This window comes from Dreissena polymorpha, chromosome 14 (assembly GCF_020536995.1).
Source record: "Dreissena polymorpha isolate Duluth1 chromosome 14, UMN_Dpol_1.0, whole genome shotgun sequence".
In the NCBI taxonomy this organism is placed as follows: Eukaryota; Metazoa; Mollusca; class Bivalvia; order Myida; family Dreissenidae; genus Dreissena; species Dreissena polymorpha.
The window spans coordinates 68253210-68280840 of record NC_068368.1 but is presented as its reverse complement, the minus strand read 5'-3'; the positions used below and the strand labels follow the sequence as shown (position 1 = coordinate 68280840).

The 27631-nt window shown below is 34.6% G+C and overlaps 2 long non-coding RNA genes across 3 annotated transcripts; one reads left to right on the top strand and one right to left on the bottom strand.

Annotated features, from left to right (window-relative positions):
- Positions 1 to 9050: 9050 nt before the first annotated feature.
- Positions 9051 to 9872, top strand: LOC127858391 (uncharacterized). The gene is made up of 3 exons (XR_008038881.1): positions 9051 to 9192; positions 9409 to 9481; positions 9759 to 9872. It is a non-coding gene; the product is annotated as an uncharacterized LOC127858391 (long non-coding RNA).
- An 8793-nt stretch (positions 9873 to 18665) lies between these two features.
- On the bottom strand, positions 18666 to 24881 carry LOC127858387 (uncharacterized). 2 transcript variants are annotated; one of them, XR_008038877.1, is made up of 3 exons: positions 24816 to 24881; positions 23265 to 23494; positions 18666 to 20208 (listed from the first exon to the last, which is right to left on the bottom strand). It is a non-coding gene; the product is annotated as an uncharacterized LOC127858387 (long non-coding RNA). The 2 variants fall into 2 exon arrangements; XR_008038876.1 differs by lacking the exon at positions 24816 to 24881 and adding an exon at positions 24295 to 24343.
- Between the last annotated feature and the right edge of the window lie 2750 nt (positions 24882 to 27631).

Sequence of the window (27631 nt, the reverse complement as noted above, 5' to 3'; positions counted from 1 at the left end):
GGATGGAACATGTGTGAACTTTTATAGAACTTTGAAAAGTCTATATATGTCTATCTATAAACAAAAATCAGCTATGGTATAATAAGATCAGATGTGCAAACAATGTCAAAGGGTTGTTAAATTAACAATTTGAAGGCAATTATGCTGAAAAAATATGAAAAGTTTCCATGCAAATTTTGTCTGTATTTCGACAAGTGTCTGCCGATTATTGTCAAACTAGTAATACAAAACTTACCACAAGTATGTAAAAGCACTAAGTACCAGTGATCATTTTTAGTAAGATAGTGTAATTCTAAACAGTAGCAAATAGCTTGTTTAGTAAATGCATAATGCAATTAATATGATTTCCGTTCTATTGTGTAATTAATAAATTGGTTGTTACTTGCTAATCCATGATAAATGTTTTATGGCTAGTGCAAAACCAGCAATGTTAATTTTGTAAAAGGTAATACAATAACACCACTTTGTAATTTCATATACGTAAATATTCTTGAAATGTAGGTTGATGAGTTTTACTTATTTTGTAACTATTATTTTATGTGCAAATAAATGATGTGAAGTGTTTTGTATATCCACACAATACCACATATCTTTTTATATATGTACTGTATTATGTGTTATTTGAATGTTTAAATAAAAAAATATGGATGATATAACATGATGCATTCTAATATTTGCATTCAAATTGTAACTGTAGAGCTAAGTGTATGCAGTTTAGACTGTGATTTTAGAATTGCTACAAAATGGCTAGTTTTTTAGTGGCGACACAATTTAAACTATTCAACAATAGTTTGCAAAAGAAAATTAGAAACCTGCAAGATACCTGTATTTATTAAATATTTTAATTGCGAAACAAGTATGTTGTTATGCTGTTACACATAATTATAAATTGATAATAAATAAGAAGACAATTAAGTGTGTTAACATTTCCCAACAGTAGAAATCATTATTCTGATGAAGTCAGTGGTATACAGACGAAAGCTCCAGGTATGGCTTTCAATACGTAGTGTGTGTTATTTGGCAGTCTAAAACTTATTGGATTAAAAAAAATCCTGTCAAATTTGTCAATCAAAATTGATTTGACACATTACATGTACTGTATGCTAAATGCAACTGCTTTAGCAAGCTGTCAAGTTGAATTGAGACATTTGATGAAACAAACTGGTTCCTGGGTAGGACCAGTACTTAAGTGTCTATATGACGTACCATGACGTCGAAAGTCTACAAGACCTACTAGGTAGAACGAGAAATGTACTTCGACGTACAGTTTTCACCGACCCTTGAGTGTTAGCCAATCAGAAGACACCTTACATCTGTTGCTTTTAGAGATATTTGACATTGAACATAAGTATTATTATTATTTATACCAAATTATGCGACTATCGACCGCTTACTCATAGATATTGTGCGTATTTATTAAACATTATTATTATTATAATTTATACCAAATTATGCGACTATCGACCGCTAACTCATAGATATTGTGCGTATTTATTGACCTGGCGTGGCGGAATTAACCTCTGACTTATGCAAGTTATGGTTATCACAAAATACGACCAACGGAGAGGTTATAATACATTATTTATCCCGTTAATGCTTGGTAACTGTTTGGTTACCGTTGGGAATTTCCTACACAGTAATGCACTGGACGGTCGTGGTACTCCGCCCCGCATGATCAATAAATACTCACAATATGCTGAATAATTTTTAATTTAAAAAGGTAACAATTGAATCTTCTTCAAATTTGTATATAATCTATTTCAATGCATTAAATACTTGAAACTTCTATGTGTTGTTTTTTTGCCATTCTGATATTTTTATTCATTTTGTCCTCAATTAAGAGATTTTAAACATTTACCGGTATTATGAATAAATCTGAAGGAAAAGCGGCTCAAGAGACTAGTGTTTTGATTGGCTGTTCAAAAAATGTGTACGTCGAAGTACAAACATGTATGTCGAAGTACAAATTGTACTTTGACGTACAAATATATACTTCGAAGTGTATTTTATATTTATGTCGACGTACAATTATTGTACTTTGACATCAGGGTCTTCCCCAGGCCATTTAAGCGCCCCTTGCCGGGGCGCTTGAATTTCGAAATCAGAGTCCCCGGGGCGCTTGAAATTTTCCGATCAGTGTATTCTTCAGTAAAAGAAAGTGGAGATTGTCCAAAAAAATCAAGGTTTCCCTATAAGTGTATCAATATTCCCTGTTTTAAAAGAGCACTCGGTACCTACTTTCACAAGTAATCGCCATAAACACCACATGGGGTAATGGATAATCCACTGATAAGAGAATAGCATGACGCGCGTATCGATTATTCTAGCCACATTACACGGTCATTTAAATGCTGACAAGGATGTATCTGATAACTTTCCAGTCGTCAAACTGTGAAGTTCATCGTCCAATCGGTTATGCGAATGCTTATGAGGGCGGGGTTAACTATCGACCATTATTTTTGACTGACGTCGGGCATGAAGTAAGAGTTTACCGCAGCTTGATTAGCAAGTAGTTGTACCATTTGAGTAATATAAAACCGGTAATTAGAACAGTACAGAACATTAAAGACGGTTTTGGGCATCATCATCACACCTTTTTACTGTAAACAAGTGTTACCTATGACTCATAATTAATACGAGAAATTAATTGCAAGTGGTAAACAATTAATTATTATAGCGGTTACAATTATGTGATAACAATTTATTTAATTCCAGTACATGTATATTTCAACATGTCCATTTATAGAACTGATTCACCTCGTTTTTCTGACATTTATTCGACACGTAATGCGCTTTAACAAATTTTCGTTGAATTAATTACGCACACTTGTAAATGCTTCGTCCGAAAATCGATAGTTAGAAGACTGATGATGGCAACCGGCCGTGATCCTAGTGGACAACGTGAATTTCATGCATTATTCCGTCAAAACATTTATTCGACTCGTAAAGTGTGTAAATAAATTATCGTTGAATTTATAATGCAACGGTTAATATCCCGGGTGTACTTTGTCCAGGGTTTTCCATGGAAATCCATGGAAAATATGAGGCTGGAGTATTCGGACTAAGTTTCCAGCCTTTTCCAGCGTCAATATTTAAAAAAAAAGGGTGGAAAATTGTCCATGGTATGTGGAAATAGCCTGGAATAGTTTCCATGGTTTTCCAGGCGCCCTGGAATAATTACCAGGGAACAATTTCCAGGGTTTTCCAGCCAGCATGGAATAAATACCGTCCGAATACTCCATGTAATCTGGAAAACCATGGAAAACCATGGATTTTTTTCCAGGGTTTTCCAGATTACATGGAGTATTCGGACGGTATTTTTTCCATGCTGGCTGGAAAACCCTGGAAAATGTTCCAGGTTTTTTCTTTGTTTAATATTCCATGGATGCCTGGTATAACATGGAAAATTGTCCAGCGTTTACCATGGTCACTGAATAGAAAAAGAAATTTCTGGTCTAAAAACAATATTTATGTATTAAATGAATACAATACTCACAGCTTAAATAAATCATAATTTAAGGTTAGATTAAAACAAAACAAAAAATCAACATAATGCCTTAGTTTCTTCGATGTATTATTTTGTTCACAATTCATCAAAATATAACATCAGATTACAAATTGTGTTACATTTATTTAACAAATTATTCAGATCAAACAAGTGTTGTTTAATACATGCTTACAAAGCCTCTAGGTCCATTATCATAAATCAGGCCCTTACATAACAGAACAGGCGCTACTTTAAAAGTTAAAAAGTATAATGCAACCTTAACAACATGTATTCAAAGTAACAAAATACAAGCAAGTCAAGTAATATACAGTAACAATTCACGAACCCTGTACAAACGATATACACGAAACAAAATGAAAAATTTAAGTTATTTTAGCTACTTCATGTTTGTCACAATATATGTAGCTGCCCATGAGAACAATTAAGGATACTATTTTTCTCAGCTACTTTCACTTTAATGCAATTTAGGTGCTCAATTTCATTAAAATACTTTTATATAATTTTATTGTTCAAAGAAATTCAGAACATGAATGCATGTACATGTATTACTTTCCAAGTGACAGTTAGTAAATTATAAGTACCCAGGTGGGATAAAATTACAGTTTTTAAAAACTTTTTTGTTAATTAGCTGGGCTTCAGTAGGTCGTGGATCTTTTATAGAACTTGTACTGCTGTTATACTGTACGGCTCCTGCATGATCTCTGAAAGAAAAACAAAGCAAACAATATTACAAGAAAGTCATAAGTTTTTTACATTCATCTGTAAAAGTAAATGTGCAGCAATCATATGATTGAATATCTATACTTCAATGCTCATTCACATTTTAATCTATTTTAGATATTTCATATCACTGCTCAATTCGGTACATCTGGCTTTTTTGTATTTGAGCGAACATTTACGATCCTAAGTAGTTAGCAATTATTTCTTTTCCATTTAGTGAAATTTATTCTCTTAAAGTTTGCAAGCGGGCTTTAATCTACTTGCAAACAGGCAACCACACAGGAAAACTGAGACTTTCAAGTGAATAAATTGTTGATTTAACTTATATTTTTATATGACTCTCTTTTATTTTGAAATTTATATTGTTGTTTTCTTAAATGCCCCAAAACGGGGTACACTAGCATGTATCTGGAAACTCAAACATATATAGGAATTTTATATTCAGATATTGCTATATGAAAGATATGCTAATTTGCTAATTCATATAAAAATAACCTGTAATTGAAACTAGACCAAAATATTGGATACCAAAAAGACAAAATACTTTCAGGTGGTTAACACTAAATTACTTATATGAGCCCGGGGCATAACAATATTTACCATGAATTTGTGGCCATGTTAGTCCTCTTGGTAAATGCGCCAAAGAGCCGCTTTGCTGTCTTGGGTTATTTCCCTGCCAAACTCTGCAGTATCTTCCATCAACTTGTCAGCTACAGTTAAAGCACATAATGAAAAAATGTATATAGAAAATAATTCAAGTATTGTTTTAAATATTTAGTAAAATTGTCTTTAAATAATAACTTACAATGAAGTTAATACATCACAAAGCATAGCATAACAAAATTTGTAGGTATGATTAGTACAAATTTATTATTGCTATAATTAGAATGATGTGTAATTCTATTGGTATGAAAATGTACAGTGAAACCTAAAAAACAATGCTATTGGTTTAATTAATTTATTTATAAACATTAACAGCATTAATGAGCATTGAGTTCTCATCATGCACAGCACATAACTCCCTTAGCCTCAGTTCCCTAGCCATGCATTATAAACTTCCGATACTACATTCAAGCTTATTAATATCTCCACATAGGACTTCCTTTATCAAGCTGCAAACTGCACTTAGTGAAAATGTGTGTGACAGCTGCTTTTAAACTTCTATATTTGCCATACTTTTACCTAAAATGTCACATAAAAAAGGTCTACAATGATGACATAAGAAGAATAAATTTAAAGGAATATTTAGAAATAATGAAAAGCACAAACCTTCAGTTGTTGTTCTATTCCTAGACAGACTTCTGAAACACTTGTATGCATCACTTTTTAACAACATTTCATGTCACTTTCCAAATGATATCCATACATTATTATTTTAAGAAATTCTTGTTAATGGAAAAACTCATTAAGTTAAACTCTACTGTTTGTGAAATTACATTAACTTCATTTTAACAACAAGTTTAACATGCATTTTTTCTTCAATACGCCTTCTCCATAATTTCAATCTAACAGGTAAACTTTCTGTATTTGAACTCAGCCAATCAGAAAAGGCTGTGATATTTTATAACCAATAGATTAGCTGCAGACACATCTGACTCACACACAGGCTTTTCAGATAGTTTGTTAATTGCAAACCTGGACTGTAGTTAAATATTGAGTGTGTATACACCTTGAACAGGGTTAAGGAATTTAAACTTGTAGACATTGCTTTGAAAGTTACTACTTTTACTTCTACTACTAGTACTACTACTACTACTACTTCTGCAAAACTACTACTACTATTACAACAGCCACAACAACAACAACAACTACCTACTACTACTACTACTACTACTACTACTACTGCTACTACTACTACTACTACTACTTCTACTTCTACTTCTACTACTACTACTACTACTACTACTACTACATCTACTACTACTACTACTACTACTACTACTACTACTACTACTACTACTGCTGCTACTACTGCTACTACTACTACTACTACTACTACTTCAACTACTACTACTGCTTCAACTACTACTACTACTGCTACTGCTGCTGCTACTGCTGCTGCTGCTACTACTCCTGCTGCTGCTGCTACTACTACTACTGCTACTGCTGCTGCTGCTACTATTACAACTCCTGCTGCAGCGACTACTACTACTACTGCTGCTGCTGCTGTTACTACTACTACTACTTCTACCACTACTACTGCTGCTACTTCTACTTCTACTACTACTACTACTACTACTACTACTACTACTACTACTACTACTACTACTACTACTCCTACTAGTACTTCAACTACTACTGCTACTACTACTGCTACTACTACTGATGCTGCTGATGCTGCTACTGCTACTACTGCTGCTGCTGCTACTTCTACTACTACTACTGCTGCTGCTGCTAATGCTACTTCCTTAACTACTACTACTACTGCTGCTACTAGTATTGTTATTATTATTTATACTACTATTGCTACCATTACTGCTACTATTCCTGTAAATGCTAAAACAACAACACAATAGTAACTGCTACTGTCACTTAAATTTGCACCAATAGTATAATTATCAGTAGTTTAACTGCTTGTACAACTTATACAACAACCACTTTTACTTCTACTCCTACAACATATTCTACTGCCAGCACCAGCATTACTACTTCTACTACTACTACTACTACTACTACTATAACTACTACTATTTCTGCCCAAACTATGCACATTGTTTTATGTTTTATTCATATGTTGTGTAAATTGTTGAACTCTGATTTACTTTGAATAAAATGTGTTGCATTTTTATAAGTTATTTTCTCCTCTTATAAAGTCTAAGTTTTTTCCAGGGTTAGCTGAAAATGTTAGAGTCTTTTCCATGCTTAAAAAATTCTATGTTCCACTTTCCATGCTATCTGGAAATATTTTCCAGGGTTATCCAGCCTAAATCCAGCGTTTTCCATTCCTTTTCCATGCTTTTCCATCCAAGGCTGGAAAATGCTTGGAAAAAAAGTCCACGTTTCATGGACATTTCTAGAACAAAACCCTGGAAAACCCTGGAAACTGTTTCAAATTCCAGGGATTACCATGGAATTCCATGTTATACCATGGATTTCCAGCCTAAGTTCCATGATTACCCTGGACAATGTACACCCGGGATTTGTTGAAATCTCAAATGGGAATAATTAAATTTGTAATCCGAAACCCATTACCGTAAGTCGATGTTAACGCGTTTTTAATCAGAAACACACTTCCGAATGTAAATGTTACCGCAACGTTAAATATTTTTGCTTCAAATTAGCAGCGCAAATTTATTTTGTGTCGAATCTTTTTCTCAATTAAAAAGAGCGCGAAAATTATGCAGCATGTACAACGTCGCGTCTATTGCATACAAATGGCGTGTATTGAGCGTTTTAACAAGCACACAACAGGTCAGGGGATTGACGCATATTCAGAGGCAATATTTCATCAAATCTATAAATAGTCACTTAAAAAATGGCAAGGTTTGTGTTAAAGAAATAACTGAAAGCTTTTATCGTAAATATTTACCAGAAAGAGATTGATAAAAACGGAATAAACGGGATTATCGGGTAATAAATAGAAACTTGAAAAAAAAGTATACAGTAATAGATTCGGGTTGAAATGGATGTATTGGGGAATCGTTCGAGTCGGGATTTTACTAGCTGTGCGGAAAAGTTTTAAAACAATTAAACAATATAAAAAAATATATTTTTAAATGACTGGGGGATTTTTTTGAAGAGTCATATTGCACCAAATGACGTCTTTTGACGCTGTTTTTCTTTGAGTTATAACGCACCACAGAACGTGAATTGACACGTTAAATTAAAAAAAAATCAACGTCGGGAGGGGACACCCCCCCCGAACCCACCCCCGGGGCGCCTGAACAAATTCCTGGGGAAGGCACTGGACGTACATTTCTCTTTTTAACTTGTAGGTCTTCTTGACTTTCAACCCAAATTGTACGCCATAGTATGTCTTTAGGGTTATCTAAAGAATGCTCCCACTTAAGAGATCAATACAGAGACCTCCCAGTGACTAAGCCAGTTAGCAGACACCCCATCCACTATACCACAGACACCGAACCAGCTATAAATTCCTGTGGCTAGAAAACAAAAAAATATAAGATGCTAGATCTTTAAGCTTGGAACATGTAACTTGTTTTAAGATTGATTTTTTTTGGATGCATTACTTTATTATTGCAACAATTATAATATTTTGAACACAATCATGTCAATATATTTATTAAAAATACATAGTTATCAAAAAAACTTAAAAAGCTTTTGCCCGTAAATTAGGTAGCACCTATAATCATATTATTTCAGACGAACTTATACTGAAAGACACGCTTGATTGACAAATGGTTACAATATGGTAAATTTTGGCTAAGGCTTCTGATCACGAATTATTCTGTTTATTAATAATTATTGTTTCTGTTTATTTTTAACTGAATATAAGAAGTATTATAATTAACCAGTTATGTATTATTTTTTATTGATATTTACATTAAAATGAAATTTTATTCTTCAGGAAATTACCAATATATTAAACTGTTTTTTTTTCCACTTCTAATCGATTAGCTAATAAGCTAATTAGAGCACTGACACGTACGAAAAGAGCGCAGCCGATTTCGAGAATTATTTTTACTGTGCCCGTGACGTCATTGTCAAAACGAAAGTGCAGTTTCTTTATGTACCTGTAACCAGGTAGAATTTCAAATAATTCTATCAGAGTAGTCAATTATCTACCTTTGACCACTGTGAACAAATGTCATAGTTGACTTACTTTAAATTAACTCAGTCAGGTGATCACTGTGACCAATGACAACAGTTGATTGATTTCAAAACCTGTTAAGCCAGATAAGTTTTCCCTCTCTTTTGCATTGTGTTCTGGACAGTCAAAGTGTCAGCAGTCAGTTTTTGCTTGAGCTGCAGAGTTTTATTTCTTCATGTGTATTTCTTATCAGGTAAGTACTAAGTGTATTAAACATGCAATACATTTTTGTATTTATTATATACTGCTGAATTGATTGCAAATGGGTAATGCTTTGTTTGTAAATACTTTGTACTGAGGTTTTGTGTATAAACCTGTATTTGGGAAATTACTGTACTTTTCCATTCTTTAAGTCCTATTTTCAGTCATCACCCTCTTTCTAGTGTGCACCATAAATCTAATGTTGCAGTTTTAACCATCACCACAGTTAGTGAGAAAAGAGAGAGGCGGACAGACAGGTGTAAAAGCCCAAACCACATTTGGTATGTTGATATGTATTGTATGTGTGTGTATGTGTGTGGAAGAGAAGAAAACATAACTTTTGTATGTTATTTATATATATGTGATGTTAACTGTTTTCTAAGCGTTGTTTTATCATATGGATTGCATAGAGAATATTTAAACATGTTGAAGTGTTAATGTTATTCGGTCCACTAGAACACATCCTGTTAATAAGTTTATGTGTGAACATGATTTACTTGCAGGTTATTCTATGTTTTTCCTATATGATATTAATGTTATGTTATTGTATAATTTCAGGGCTTTAAAAGTCTTGAGCCAACCTAAAGGGAATATTGTAATCCTTCAGTATGACATCATGAACAGTTTCTAATGAACACTATTATGAAATTGAATATATTATTGAAAGAAACAGTTGCTTTAAGTTTTATATACTGACCATAATGAAATTCGACCTTGAACCCAACTAGAAAGACACTGTATTACATACTAAACCTTTTTTTTGTTCGTTCGAAAAATTGTTCGCAATTTGTATCGATGTTGCAGGAGTTCTGGAACTGAATTTATATTTCTCAACTTGAAAAACAGCACTTGCTCGGTCGGTCGAGTATTTAACAAACTTTACTCGCCCGACCGTCAACTTCACTCGCATATGCGAGCAGTCGAGTGGATTCTTCAATGCTTGCAAAATGTGATCTGTAGATTGTTCAAAAGGTTTCACAATAGCTATAAAATAAAAACAGTATTCAATGCACTGGAACTATTTTCAAACTCAGCCAAGATATCATTAAAACAAGGTTTCTTGGAGAGTTGAATGAAGTTTGGGAAAAAATTGGATTTTCAGAGTGTACCAACAGATTAGCATTAGCAATATAGGGAAAAAGTATATTTTATCAAAGTATGTTCAGTATATTTTAAAGTATGTTCAGAACAGTCCAATAAATTGCAAGGATCAAGTTCAGTGGACACAGACTGGTCGACAGGCAGAGGGGCAAACATGTATACAGATAAATAACGTAAACATATAGTCCAACCACATAAAACTAGAAGTAGACTAAACCTTAACATACTTGATATCAATGTTTAGACCTTTTAATAGTTCTTTATGTATTTTAATCTCCTGTTCACAAAATTAAATTTGCAAAACATTTCAAAGTTTACATTGTGATATAGGAACAAATAAATTTAGGTCCTCGATGTTTAGGAAACTAGAAAAGGCTAACTTCATGTGTGTATATATGGCAATTTAAATGTTGCTAATGGCAATTTAAATGTTGCTTAGAGATTTAATTTACATTCTTTTGAGTATGAAGATTCATTTAAATAAATGCAATCAAAAGTTAAAATATAAACCACTGAAGTCTAACACACCTGTGTTGATCAGATACACACTGAGGGCAGCACAGCTGTCTGTGTTCCTTGCAGAACTTGTCAAGTTTATTGTTCCTGTGTTCATCACAAGTTTGTAGAAAATCCAGATCTTTTTTAGAAACTGGCCATTTATCTATATCTACTCTTCCAAATGCAGTATGTTTGGCCAATGCTTTACCATGATGATCTATACAGTTTCCACAATAAAACCTATCACACTGTTTACAATAAAAGTCAGCACTTGTCTCTTCATTATTTTGGTCTTCACAGGCATTACAAATATAGTCCTTCACTTCATCCGAACCCTTAACTGAAGACGAAAAAGCCATTTTTAAGATTAATTGATTTTAACAAAGTCACTTTTAAACTTGAAATCCAAACAAATCTACATCAATATAGAAACATGTTACGCATACACACGTTTTAGATACTTTTCACATAATACCAACATTTAACACTTCTCACACACGTCTCATAAAATCATATCTGAACTTATAAAATCTTTGCCTAACTATGATCCAAACCACATATTGATAGTGTTAAAGTGACTTGGCAACGCGCCCAATACCTGTGATCCAATCAGCTCTGAGCGGCACAGGTTTGTGTGACCAGTGAACAGTGTAAACTGTCATGTGAGGACAAGTATAGTATCAGGTTACTTTAAACCTATGACAAAGAATGTATGCAGTGAATTGAATTAAATGCCAATTGAAACTGACTCAAAGCACAGAAGTATTTAATACAAATAGTTTCGAAACATATAGTACAAATTAATGCCCAGTTTAACAAGAATGGTACATTTTATTTAAAATTAATTGCAGCTGGCAGTGTTATGCCCTTTGAATTTGTGACTTTAGCATTCACTTTTGAGCCTTTTAAATAATACTTGTTAAAAAATTAAGTCAAGTAACATAAAACTATGTCCATGTTGCCAAACTTATTTGAAGGACAATGGCGCATGGGTTGGTTTCTCATAATTGACATATAACCTTGAACAATGACCCTAAACTTGGACATAGGAGCTTGATTCTTGCAATTGATACTCTTTCGAGCCATGCTTGCCACTTCTGCCAAATAATTTGAACAGTTAACTCGACTTTTGACTTAGGGCAGGGTTAAGTATGAAATGTAGGTAAATCCGAGACTTGGGTCAATGACTTTCAGGGATGATGTCTGCAAAAAAGGGAATCCCATGCATTATTTGTTTGTTTTCTAACATTCTTAAAAATATATATGTATGTTCATGAATTGTTGTTTAATCAAAGACATACATTTTTAAGATTGTGTTATGTGTTATTCCACTCTTTTAGTAATAAGTGTTGTCAGTTTCTTGGTCCTTCCTGTCAAAGCCAGTAGAAAGTCAAAACATAATAGTACTCACATTTTGTCACTAAAAATAGATCGTGTTTTAACAATTTTTGGTTAAATCTTACAGTCCCACACTAAATTTGTGTGTGTGTGTGTGTGTGCGTGTGTGTGTGAATCTTGATGTATATTGTATGGACCTGTGTGACCATCCGTTACCTAATTTGCACATGTTCTGTCCTGCCCCATAAATCACTGTACGCTGTACACTTAACAAAGTGTATATATTTATGTTAATAGAATTCTTAAGCACATATATCTTCAATGGTGGATACAATTATATTTTTTTCATTTAGGTTTTGTATGAGATCGGGATAGATAATGTATACTCAATAAATGTATACTCAAAAAAGCAGTATATATCAATTAAATGATAAAGAAGGGTTTATATGCATGTTATTCTGAATAACATCACAACATGGCAATAAATTAGCACAGAACGACCAGTCTGTATATTACATGTTTTTGTGGCTTATACCCTTTCATCTGTGTTATATTATAGTTACAGCGTATAACTTCTTTTTAGTTTGCACTACAATTTTACTCAGATGAATTCACTATGCAGGGGCATCACATTTAATGTATTCAATGCATATAATCTCGTCCAAAGTTCTTTTCATGGTGTATTAATGACAGGATAAAACACACTTATTGTTTGTATGAAAGACCTATTAAAAAGCAATACATACATATATGACTGCCTCATGTACTTGAAAAACATAGCCACTAGATGGCGGGGCATTTTTCCTAATATGGTTATTGTAAAACTTGTTTAACACTAGATATAAAGAAGTGAAACTCCAACTGTTGGAGCAGTATTGCATTCTTATTATATACAATTAGTTGGTCCTTTATTCATGGCAAATGACCAATTGCCAAAATAGTACGAAACAGCACAATACGAAACAACATACACACATAGAAGAATAAAGCTGGGGTCACCGCCTTGGAACGGTCAATGAAAAGTATTGGCTTTAAACCGGTTTCAGAGCGCTCAACCTCACACTTGGCCCAGCAAAATTCATGATAAGTGTAAATAAAATTTAACCTCATAGCATTGCAACTCAAATTAAACAATAATAAAAGGGAATTAAAACGCATTCCATTTAATTACCATTTAATTACTCAGTGGTAGGAAGGAGACCAGAGAAACAGAGTTACAACTTTTTGAGGAACGATGAAATGAAATTACAAACAAGTGTCAACTACATTCCTTCTTTTTAGGAAAAGATTTAAGAATATGGCATTATATACAGTCCACTCTCGGTATCTCGAAGTCGGCGGGAACAAGAATAAATATCGAGTTAACGAGAGTTCGAGATATCCGATTAGGCGTTTTCAAAGAAAACAAGGGCTGTTTGTAAAACATGCATGCCCCCCATATGGGCTGTCAATTGTAGTGGCAGCCATTGTGTGAATAAGTTTTTTGTCACTGTGACCTTGACCTTTGACCTAGTGACCTGAAAATCAATAGGGGTCATCTGCCAGTCATGATCAATGAACCTATGAAGTTTCATGATCCTAGGCGTAAGCAATCTTGAGTTATCATCCGGAAACCATTTTAATGTTTCAAGTCACTGTGACCTTGACCTTTGACCTAGTGACCTGAAAATCAATAGAGGTCATCTGCGAGTCATGATCAATGTACCTATGAAGTTTCATGATCATAGGTGTAAGCATTCTTGAGTTATCATCCGGAAACCATTTTACTATTTCGAGTCACTGTGACCTTTACCTTTGGCCTAGTGACCTGGAAATCATAGGGGTCATCTGCCAGTCATGATCAATGTACCTATGTACCTATGAAGTTTCATGATAATAGGCCTTAGCATTCTTGAGATATCATCCGGAAACCATTTTACTATTTGGAGTCACTGTGACCTTGACCTTTGACTTAGTGACCTGAAAATCAACAGGAGTCATCTGCCAGTCATGATCAATGTACCTATGAAGTTTCATGATAATAGGCCTAAGCATTATTGAGATATCATCCGGAAACCATTTTACTATTTGGAGTCACTGTGACCTTGACCTTTGACCTAGTGACTTGAAAATCAATAGGGGTCATCTGCCAGTCAATGTACCTATGAAATTTCATGATCCTAGGCCTACGCGTTCTTGAGTTATCATCCGGAAACCATCTGGTGGACGGATCGTCCGACGGACCGACTAACATGTGCAAAACAATATACCCCCCTACTTCGAAGGGGGGCATAAAAAGAGATTAAAATGTACCTTGTTTTAACATCTAAATACCTGCTAAGTGGTCTAACTAAAGCCGTCACCGTGTGGCATAATACTCTCTTCCTGTGATTTTACGATGCACGATTAAATTTGCTATTTTAATGCTTAAAATGACGTTTAAGAGTGAATTGCATGAACACGCGGTTATCATTTTCTAAACTGTCGAAAAAACATCTGGTAATGTTGCTATTTAAAGTTATGATGCAATAAAAGTATCCCGGAAAAAGCAACTTTTTGGAAAAACCCACTAATCTGCTGGTACAGATAAACATGACCCGTTTATAATCCTTTCAAAATCACACACCGTATCAACCGTTATAATTTTAAGGAAGCTATGATTGGTTGATTTAATGAACAAGCGTTGTTTGTACCGGGGTGATTAGTGGTTTTTCTAAACTCGTGCTTTTCCGGGATAGATCTATTGACGTCCAATCAAGACGAGGGTTTTTCATCTGTACATGCGTAAATAACGTTCCGGAATAATGAACTGTGCATGTACATTTTGTGGTTTGAAATGCAAAGTTCAATTGATTATTAGTATAAAACAAGGCTATTGTCAAGCAATATGGTCCCCTACCGGCTCCACCATTATCAGAAATTCCACCATTTTCAGATTATTATTTTTTTGGTTGCCATAGCAACCACAATTTTTGACTTAGAAACAAAATGAAATGACGTGCATAATGTCCATATTGCCATCTATCCATGTTGCAAGTTTCATGAAAAAGTATTAAGAACTTTTTAAGTTATCGCAGGATCCAGAACACCACCATTTTCAGCAGTATTTCTAGTCTATTTGTTGCCAAAGCAACCACAATTTTTGACGTAAAAAAAAAATGAAATGACGTGCATAATGTCCATATTGCCATCTATCCATGTTGTAAGTTTCATGAAAAAATATTAAGAACTTTTAAAGTTATCGCAGGATCCAGAACACCACCATTTTCAGCAGTATTTCTAGTCTATTTGTTGCCATAACAACCACAAATTTTGACGTAAGAAAAAAATGAAATGACGTGCGTAATGTCCATATTGCCATCTATCCATGTTTCAAGTTTCATGAAAAAATGTTAAGAACTTTTAAAGTTATCGCAGGATCCAGAAAAGTGTGACAGACAGACAGACAGACTCACAGACAGACAGAAAGACACACAGAGCGCAAACCATAAGTACCCTCAGATAAAACCAGTAGGGGACAATACACCCACAGGTTATAAAGTGACAGGGCTAACGACATTACACACGTGTGGTCATTGATGCAATTAACGGATCAATTATCTACCGCACAGTATCGGGAGCAGCCTGGCGAAGCGGGACGGTGAAGTTTCAAAGAAAACAATTCTCACCTTTGCCGACGCTGGGTTAGTTATTCGCACTTCGAGATAAAACACAGTAAATACATTTTAAATCAGGACTCTGGACAAAATTTAATATCGAGATATCAAATTATTTGACATAACGAAAATCGAGATATGTGATGTTTATTTATATAGATCAAGGAAAAAAGTTGGGACATTGAGCTTACTTTGACATATCGATAATATCAAGATATCCAATGTCGAAATAATGAGAGTGGACTGTAGTTGATATTTCAGATCATCATGCACAACTGCACATATAGGAAGAAGCAGCAATAATGGGTATAAAAACAATATTACATAGCTTGGTTATTTAAAATTATTGTGAATGCTAAAATAATACATCAAACAAGAAAGAAAAGATTAATTAAGTTTTAATAACGATATAAACCTGATGACCTATGCATGTAGCCCAAATCAGTAAAAGTGGCTGGGTGACGTACTTTAGTAGCGATGACACGATGATGTGAAAGAAATCCAATATAATTAAAGGGGCAGTACTGTAAAATAAACAAGAGAGCCTCAAAGGCCCAAAGTCGCTCACCTGAGATGACAAGATATTATTGGGACAAATCTTCTCAGATCGGAAAATATATGTGGCCTCTAGAGTGTTAACAAGGTTTTACTATGGCCATATCAGGAAAAAATGCCCCGACCCTGGCAGCAATGTTTTTCCACCAATCGGCATCATTTTTTTACTCGTCCAAGATATTAAATGATGAATCTTCTAACCAAGTTTCATGAAGATCGGAGAGTAAATGTGGCCTCTAGAGTGTTAACAAGATTTTACTAAACCCATATAAGGAAAAATGCCCCGCGCCTTGGAAGCCATGTTTTTCAAGCAAACATAATTATTTTCAAACTTATCCAATATATCATTCAGACCAATCTTCCGAGCAAATTTAATGAAGATTGGACAATAAATGCGGCCTCAAGAGTGTTAACAAGGTTTTACTTTAGCCATATAAGGGCAAATTCCCCGCCCCTGGTGGACATGTTTTTAAAGCAACCAAAACCATTTTCAAACTCAGCCAAGATATCATTGGGACAAATCTTCTGACCAAGTTTCATGATGATCAAAATGCTAGTTTATCCCTAATGCTAGTTTATCTCTCTAAAATAGTATTGTTTATTTTTATTTTTATTTTTTTTTCAATCTGACAAGACCATTGTGAATATACAACAAAACACACAAGCCCAGTATGCTTTCTTCCGCCTTTATACAACTTATCATTTTTCATAACTATTCCTCTGTTGTTCTTTTCTTTTCTCTCTAAAAAAATATATATTATATTAGCATATCTTGTATAACATGTCTGAACTTTATTGCTTTGTACAATCACTATGTTGTATGATCATATACATGTTTACATTGTATGTATGATATTGAATAAAAAAAAAAAAATGATGATCAAAAATAAATGTGACCTTTAGAGTGTAGACAAGGTTTTACTATAGCCATATAAGGAAAAATGCCCCGCCCCTGTGGTGGCCATGTTTTTCAACCAACCAGCATCATTTTTGAACTCGTCCAAGATATTAATGGGATGAATCTTCTGACCAAGTTTCATGAAGATCAAACTATAAATGTGGCCTCAAGAGTGTTAAGATTTTACTATAGCCATATATAGCCATAAAAGGAAAAATGCCCTGCCCCTTGGCATCCATGTTTTGCAAGCAAACGTAACCATTTTCGAACTCATCCAAGATATCAATAAGACAAATCTTCTGACCATATATCATGAAGATTGGACAATAAATGTGGCCTCTAGAGTGTTAACAAGGTTTTACAAAAGCCATATAAAGCCTTATAAGGAAAAATGCCCCGCCCCTTGGTGGCCATGTTTTTAAAGAAACCAAAACCATTTTCAAACTCATCCAAGATATCATTGGGATAAATCTTCTGACCAAGTTTCATGCAGATCGGAAAATAAATGTGGCCTCTAGAGTGATAACAAGGTTTTACAATAGCCATGTAAGGAAAAATGCCCCGCCCCCTGGCGGCCATGTTTTTCAACCAACCGTCATCATTTTTGGACTCGTCCAAGATATTATTGGGATGAATCTTCTGACCAAGTTTCATTAAGATTATACAATAAATGTGGCCTCAAGAGTGTTAACAAGATTTTACTATAGCCCTAATAGCCATATATGGAAAAATGCCCCGCCCCTTGGCAGCCATGCTTTTCAAGCAAAGGTTACCATTTTCAAACTCATCCAAGATATTATTGGGACAAATCTTCTGACAAAGTTTTATGAAGATCGGAAAATAAATGTGGCCTCTACAGTGTTAACAAGGTTTTACTATATAGCCATATAACGAAAAATGGTCTCCCCATCCAAGCACTTGTGTGATGGATGGGGGACATTATTGGAATAAGGCCGGAGGCCGAAAGTATACAAGCATATTACTCCAGTGACCAGTCTATTTCGCTGTTTTTAAAGGTCAAAATTTTGACCTTAACCCACGTGATAACCATCTATAAAGACAACGAAATGCACGAGGCGCTCATACCGCTCATAGATTTTAAAGTCATTTATGTTGGCGATTCAAACTCTAGGTAAGAATAACATGGTTATTTTTATCTCCCCAGATCATTAGGGATGGGAGAAACTCTATAATTCATTTTACAAAAGGAAAAGTAAGTGTGGGTGCTTGTATACTTTCGGCCTCCGGCCTTATTCCAATAATATCCCCCATCCATCACACAAGTGCTTGGATGGGGGGACCATTATTTTCACAAGGCCTCCAGCCTACAGTATACAAGCATCTTTAAAGACGCCAACATAAACACCCAAAAGGAAAAAACAAACTATTTGAATGTCTATTTTACAAAATTTGTATTGAACATATTATATAATTCTTAACATACGAAAATTGTATGTTCTATTATTTTGCAATAAAAGCAATTTTCATATCATAACAATGATAATATTGACATAGTTTCTAATTAGATTCTAATGTCTTCCATTTAAACCTTTCATCTGTTCATCATAAAAATTACAATTTTACAAATATGATCAATAATTGACTGAAGAAGTGTCTTTTAGGGACGTTTAGCAACATTTTTCGTAATATCATTTGGGCAAAATATCTTCATAGTGAAGATTCATTGTCAAAAATATAGCATTCCTATATGACTATTTATACCTTGTCAAACAAATATAATTGTAACTGATATTTGAAAAACACTTATTAAAGCAAAAATGTAAATGCACATCAGAAAAGACAAAAAACAATCTTCATATTACAGCAGATATGAGTTCTACAATGGGTAATCAAATCAAACTGTTACTTGTGATTATTTTCAGAACATTGTGGAAACAACATGTTTCTTTAAGTAATACTATGTTCTTTCTCTAGACAAAACAGCAGTACTAAATGACTTAGCCTGATCGCTTTCAGAGTGCTCAATATCCCTAAGATAGAATTTTTTGAAATTTTTAACTGATGACCAATCAGCAGTTTTTAATGTCAGACACTTTACAACCTTTCATGAACGCGGCAGAAACAGAGGCTCCTCTAAATGAATGAGCCTTATAAATGTGTGTATCACCACCTGCAAGATCTAACACATATTTAAGCCATCTTGCAATGGTACTGGTAGACACAGCCTTAAAATTTGAATAAGAAACAAACAATTGTCTAGATTTTCTTAAATCCTCTGTCTTAGACAGAAAACATTTCAAAGTCCTTACTGGACAGAGTCGAGGATCTTCAAAAGCCCTCAAAATTAAAATATGATCATTACCTGGCTTTGAATGCTTTAACTTATCGCCACAGTTAAACAAGACCCTGTCAGCTTCCAAAACACAACGATCTATACAAAGAGATTTTAATGTCTGTACCCTTGCGGCAGTCGACAAACTAAACTAAAACTGTTAGTTTACATGTTAATTTTTTTATAGACAACTTATCAAGAGGCATCCATGTAGAAATCAAATTAAGAACTTTACTGACATCCCAAGTAAAATTATATCTTGGTTTTGGTGGAATAGTGTTGTATAATCCCTTCATTAACCTTATAATAATCATACTAGAACCATTGAACTTAGGATTAAGAAGCTTCAATGTTCCCATAATCACAGATTTATGTGTACTTATTTCACTGTAGGATTTATTCATGTTCTTCAAATAAAACAAATATTTTAAAATAAGTTCATGAGTTGGACAAATGGGATCTCTATATTGGATGTTACACCACAAAGTCCATTTCTTCCAAGCTGATGAATACTGCTTTCTTGTGCCTGATCGTCAACTGTTTGAGGATGCCTTCCGCAATCTGCGGTGAAATGCCTATATCAGCAAGGGATTTCCGGACACAACTGTTCCAATCAACTACAACTTCTTTCCCATTGGATGTTGTGTGTCGTTGTGTGGAAGCGTCAAAATATCTCTGTGACGTGGTAATCTAACAGGCAAAGAAATCATACACTGTAGTAAGGATGAAAATCAAATTTGATTTGTCCAAAAAGGACATACAATCAATGCATGTTTGACATTATCTTCTCTAATTTTATTTAAAATAGCTCCCATAAGACAACAGGGTGGAACAATGTATGGAGTAAATTTGGTCCAGTTCAATGAAAATGCATTTGTTGCAAAAGCATTTGGATCTGGCATCCATGAAGCATACACCTCTAATTGACAATTAAGCCTTGAGGCAAATAAATCAACATTTGGACGTACAAAATGTGTGATCAGTCTCGTAAAATTTTTCTTTTTAAGCATCCATTCAGTGCTATCTGAATAAAACATGCATGCCCCCCATGTGGGCTCTCCGTTGTAGTGACAGTCATTGTGTGAATATGTTTTTTGTCACTGTGACCTTGACCTTTGACCTAGTGACCTGAAAATCAAAAGGGGTCATCTGCGAGCCATGATCAATGTACCTATGAAGTTTTATGATCCTAGCCATAAGCGTTCTTGAGTTATCATCCGGAAACCATTTTACTATTTCGGGTTACCGTGACCTTGACCTTTGACCTAGTGACCTTAAAATCGATAGGGGTCATCTGCGAGTCATGATCAATCTACCTATTAAGTTTCATGATCCTAGGAGTAAGCGTTCTTGAGTCATCATCTGGAAACCATGTTACTATTTTCGGTCACAGTGACCTTGACCTTTGACCTAGTGACCTGAAAATCAATAGGGGTCATCTGCGAGTCATGATCAATGTACCTATGAAGTTTCATGATCCTAGGCATAAGCGTTCTTGAGTTATCATCTGGAAACCATTTTACTATTTAGGGTCACCTTGACCTTTGACCTAGTGACCTCAAAATCAAAAGTGGTCATCTGCGAGTCATGATCAATGTACCTATGAAGTTTCATGATCCTAGCCATAAGCGTTTTTAAGTTATCATCCGGAAACCATTTTACTTTTTCGGGTCACCTTGACCTTTGATATAGTGACCTGAAAATCAAAAGGGGTCAACTGCGAGTCATGATCAATCTACCTATCAAGTTTCATGATCCTAGGCATAAGCATTCTTGAGTTATTATCGGGAAACCATTTTACTATTTCGGGTCACCGTGACCTTGTTTCGACCTAGTGACCTGAAAATCAATAGGGGTCATCTGCCAGTCATTATCAATCTACCTATGAAGTTTTATGATCCTGGCCATTAGCGTTCTTGAGTTATCATCCGGAAACTATTTTACTATTTCGGGTCACCGTGACCTTGCCCTTTGACCTAGTGACATGAAAATCAATAGGGGTCATCTGCGAGTCCTGATCAATCTACCTATCAAGTTTCATGATCCTAGGCATAAGCGTTCTTGAGTTATCATCTGGAAACCATTTTACTATATCGGGTCACCGTGACCTTGACCTTTGATCTAGTGACCTCAAAATCAAAAGGGGTCATCTGCCAATCATGATCAATGTACCTATGAAGTTTCATGATCCTAGGCCTAAGTGTTCTTGAGTTATCATCCGGAAACTACCTGGTGGACAGACCGACAGACCGACCGACAGACCGTCAGACCGACATTTGCAAAGCAATATACCCCCTCTTCTTCGAAGGGGGGCATGAAAATGTCTTGAGAAGAAATCTGCTTCTACATCATTCTTTCCTGGTATATGATATGCCGATATGAAAACATTTCTTGCCAAACACCATTCCCAAATAATTTTTGCCATATCATCTAAAGAGGTATTTGCCATTCCACCAAAATATATATGCAATCAATTCATAGAATCTGACTGAATTCTTACATATATGTCATGTTTATCCGATACCCAAGATTTCAATGCAAAAATATTGCAAGTAATTCTAAGAAATTAATACGTTTTTTTGATTCCTTAATAGACCATCTTCCATTTGTTGATAGTTTTTCCTCAACACAATAGGACCCAAAACCAGCATTGGAGGCATCAGTTTGAATCCATAGTGTAATCGGATTTTGGCGTATCGTTTTGCCGTGTTTGTTTTGAACATTTTTAATCTTCCAATTTATCTCCATCAAACATGCAGGATTTAATTGAACTGTTGAATTAAAATCTGGATTCTTTTGCAAAGCCTGAACTTTGAACCTTTCTAATGTTCTGTAATGTAACGGTCCTTCAAGGACAGGATCAAATGAATTTATGATCATCCCAATGAAAGATGCCAGCTCTCTTATTGAAATGAATTTTTTATTTGATAAATTCACACCCATGGTTTTGATTTTTTCTTATTTTATCATCTGGCAAGAAAATCTTGAACAGCTCTGAGTCAATCACAAACCCAAAATAGGTAATCCTTTTAACAGGCTCTACGACAGATTTCTCGTCATTAATAACCCAAAGACTCCAATGTTCTAATCATAAGTTCAGCATTCGACTTGCACAATCGTCTGTCATTATTCATTCCTATTGAATCATCTATGTAATAAGAACATCTTATTCCCAGTTTCCTAAAAGAAGCATACACTGGCTTCAATGTTTTTGTAAATACAAAAGGTGCCGAGCTTAGGCCGAAAGGCAAAGACACACATGCATATAACTGATCTTGCCATAGAAATTTTAAAAACTTTATGCAGTCCTGATGAATGGGAATAGACCAATAAGCTGAACGCAAATCCAGGGAAATAAACCAATCATTTGGTTGTATTAGTTCCAAAACAAACGCAAAAGTTTCTTGTTTGAATTTATCATAGTGAACGTTTTCATTCAGCTGCTTTAAATTTATAACTGGTCTAAATTTACCATTTGGTTTTGGAACTAAAAATAAATTTGATATAAATTCTCCATTCTTATGAGTAGAATACTCTTTAGCACCCTCTTTTAGCATTTTGTTTACTTCTTGATCAATCAAGGATTTTTCAATCTCTGAAAATTTGATTTGATTTGGAATATTTATTTGTATTGGAACCTGTTCAAAATTAATTTTGTATCCTTGAACAGTGTCTAAAACCCATGAATCTGAAGTTATAATTTTCCATTCATCAAAACATAACATAAATCTTTTAGAATTACTTACAGTAGCATCAAAATCTTTCGCCTTCAGTTTGGGCCAGCTGATGTTGCTGTTGCTACTGCCGCGGGTTTTCTGCCCCCTCTTGGCAGGTTGTGCTGATAACCAAATTGTCCATATTGACTGGGTTGTCTGCCCATACCCATTGGGTGAAAGCTGTAGCCGTGTGTTGCATAATTGTATGGCCTCGAGCGTCCAGCTCCCCTATAGCCCCGATTCCTGGTTGGGCCAAAGCCCTGTGAATATTTAGGGTACCTGTTATTTGGGACAAATTTTCCGACTTTAACAGTAGTCTCACATTTTTTCAATTCTTTTGAAACATCATCTCCAAACAAATATGATGTAATGGGGGTACTCAGACTACAAATGTTTGAATATTTTGATTTCAGGGATGGTCTTAACAAATATCGGCTCCTAATACTCAGATGAAACTGAGCTTGTCTCAGCAATGTCAGTGCATCTGAAATGCAGTCTTTAGCTCCAGGAAGTTGGGCAATATGTGGCTAAATAATATTTGCCAATGACAAAATTGGGATCATTCCAGCTGTTATCAGCCCTTGAATGTCTCTCAAAGACTTGTCTGTTGTCTGAACCCTTCTAGACTTCATCAAATCACTCCAAATTTCCTCATTTACACGAGGAGCTGACATAAAGTGGCAATTTTAGGGAACTTTATATTTGTCAATAATTTTGTTAATCTGACATTGCTGTGTACAAGCTGTATTGATTAATGATGCCAGTGACTCAGAAATTGGGTTCTCCCTTGTCAGGGGCCTTCGAATTGGCAAATCCCAAGTAAATGGATCATCGTCACCCTCATTCTCGTTCTCATTGAATAATGAATCACGAATGTTATGTGTCAAAGTATTGTCCGAATCGGACGTATCCGAAATCCAATGCAACGAGGCATATTCCTCTGGACAAGTTTGAGCAACAAACACAGAATTAGTTTGTCAGAAAAATGCATCTAAACCTAAAATTGATCGTAATTTGTTTACGGAATCTTCATTTAAATTATCAAGATCAACACAATTACCATTCGAAACAGCCTCGTTGTTTTTCTTTTTACCGGAAGAAGACTCAACATTAGGAACTTTTTTGTTTTTATCATTATTGTTAGATTGTGAGGCACCCGACGGGTTATTTGGCAATGACTTTTCAATCGTGACACTTTTGTTTTTATTTTCATTAACTCTTTTTACAACAGATTTTAGTTTCTTTGAGGCACCAGACGGGATAGGTTCATCGCACTCGAAGCCAGAGAATTCGCCCTCAGACGATTCAAAAATTGACAGGACATCGTCCTTGTCGTGCTTTTTAGACATACTTGACATCGTCAAGCAAAAACACAGTACAGTATGCCGGCTAGCACGTGCACAACACCAAAGTATGCACAAAAAGTTTCAGTATATTTTAAACCTCGCCGTATAATTCCTGTAACAAAACAATAACGGCGGCATACAAAACATGTAGAAGGATCATTCAAAATGACAACGCAAAAACCTTATTAAAAAAGGTTGATAGAAAAAAAAATCAATACACGTGGTCTTTACTCACCCAAAGAACGTACACAGCCTACGTTCTAGAGCTATCTGTACATAGACAACGGTCGCTGAAATAACTATTGACCTTTTCGACATTATTTTAAGGGAGACAACTCTGAGTGGATTAAGTGAGGTCGGGGGGGTACTCAATCATCTACTGCTGCGTCTGCATAGAGTTCGGTGTTGATGCAATTATAATTTCCCAATAATTTGCAGATATAACTTATATGGTATGATTTTTTTTGTAATTTGTTATTAGCTTAGTATCTTTGATTTAATTGTAGTTCATGTTTATGCTTTATTTCGATTTTATTGTGTTTAAAGTAGGTAAAAAAGAAACATGCCAAAAGCGGGTGGGGTATGGAAAAATATATTATTTGTTAAGTTTGGGCAAATTAGAAGTTTAATTACCTTTGGTAAAATACTTTTCTTTGAAAAGAACAATTATTTTAAAACAGATAACTATGCTGTCTTTAAATTTTATTGAATAGTTAATTGTAATAACTTATAGAAACCTTTTTTTTCAGGAACATCACAGTGTCAACAGAAGTCAGAAACTGGAATACTGTATCTCATTCTGCATGAAGCTCAAGAATTCTACACCTGGAATGTTATTAACTCTTGCAATTAATATTATACATCACCACAGTTACAAAACTATCTTCTTTGAAAAAAAAAAAATAAAGATACTTCAGATGTGTGTCTACTTCATACCCTTACATTAAAAAATATCCTACACATTCAGAAATATAAAAAAATGGATGTGGGTTTAAGTTGCTATACATCCAATGTTGTCATGTAGTCATTTAACATAACATGTGATGTGTTGACATGACTATTAACACTGCTAAGAAAACATTTACTTCGAATTAAATAAAGTGTCCCTGGTCAAATGTCCATTGGCTAAATATCCATATTGGTGAAACTTTCAGCAGTATCACAGTCATCCTTAACTGGTTGTGTGTTGGGCTATCCCCATTAACTACTCGTCATGGCAGATTTGTTCAAAACAAGACAAGTATCAATGTTTGAAGAATTGTTATTGCTTTTACAGTATTGACGCTAACCCCTAGCCCAACAGCCCGGGGCTAGTGAAATGTATTAAATTTTGGCTATTAAAATTTCCTGATTCATATAGTCGGGCTAGTGGGTATTTTAATCTGTCCTATTAATGCTTCAGGCTAGTTGTTCAAAAATGCTAAAGTGAAGACTGCTTGTATATCCTGGTTAGTCTGAGACATTCCAACAAGCAATAACTGTGACCGTCCAAATACTTGCTCATTAAAGTGTGTATAAAATTTACAGGAGCTTGTGTGTGTTTGGTACAAGCTCATCTCAAAAACTGATTCACTATTTAGTTTTTAACCTTATAGAAGTAAAACCTGACTGTAAAATGAATACTATCATTATAAAGATTTTGTTGTTGGGATGAAATATTATAAATTGTACCAACGCTAATTCCTGTTGATGTAGCAGAGCCAAAAGACCTGGAAGTATAGATGGTTAATGGATGATGTTCCTTATGAAAGTACTAGTAGGTACTAGTTGGTTTGTCTGTTTGATACATCTAATAGTATGTTTATTTTTTTTCATTAATAATATGGGGTTAACTTAGTTATCCTGCTCAGTGGTTGAATCTTCAGGAAATGTTAACATAAGCACATACATTGTATTTGATACATGTATGTCGGTGACCCTCGACTGCAATTTGGGATACAGACAGGGTAGCCTAAGGTGTAATTATTTCTAAGAGATGAACCCGAGTTGAGGCTTAAACTTACCAACCCATGAGCGAGTCAGAGATCATCACTCTACCGGTTTAGCTGGCCGGGGTAAGCTGTCGGTCAAAAGCCATTCATAGCTTTAGTTATAATGTTTGTATACCATACCGACAATAAATAAATATTGATTTGATTTGGGGGACTTACTTGTGCTTAATAATGATCTTAAATCATATTATAGTTGTCAACAATATGATTTTTATGTATTTTAAAAACACAACAAGTTAGGCTTGCAACTGAACTAATAAAAATATACAGATTATTATACAATTTACAAATCAAACATATTTAACTTAAATTAGGCTTGCAACAGAATTAATAAAAATATATAGATTATTATACAATTTACAAATCAAACATATTTAACTTAAATTAGGCTTGCAACAGAACTAATAAAAATATATAGATTATTTATTTATTATACAATTTACAAATGAAACATATTTAACAATCAAGCAGTCTTAGGTTTACTGAAATGTGCAAATACCAATTGGTTTTTATTTCTGAAAATTTAGAAAAATGAGCTAATATAAAAAGGTTTAATTTTAATAAGTGGGTGTGTTTAAATTAACTTGAACTCAAAAATTATAATAGTCTGGAGTTGTTTTAATTTCTGACTGGTTTCTGCACACCGTACAGTAAGGTATGATCATGTTATTTTTGTCAGTAGTTAATTACGGCGCCGCTAATTACAATGGTACTGAACTATTATCGAGCAGATGGTCGTTGAACTATATAATAAAAATAAAGATTGCTTTTATTAGTTACAAATCGGCAATTTATCGCTTTTATTTTATTTATGAAGTCCATATAGCGGATAGGTAAGGTGTGTATACTGTAGAGCGAATACTGGCAGACCCCCCCCCCCCGAACCCTTAATCTCGCGTTATCTCGGCAGTCTCGTTACGCGTGATTTAACAATGTCGAAATCGTGAATGAGCGCCTCGTGCATTTGGTTGTCTTTATAGATGGTTATCACGTGGGTTAAGGTCAAAATTTTGGCCTTTAAAAACAGCGAGATAGACTGGTCACTGGAGTAATATGCTTG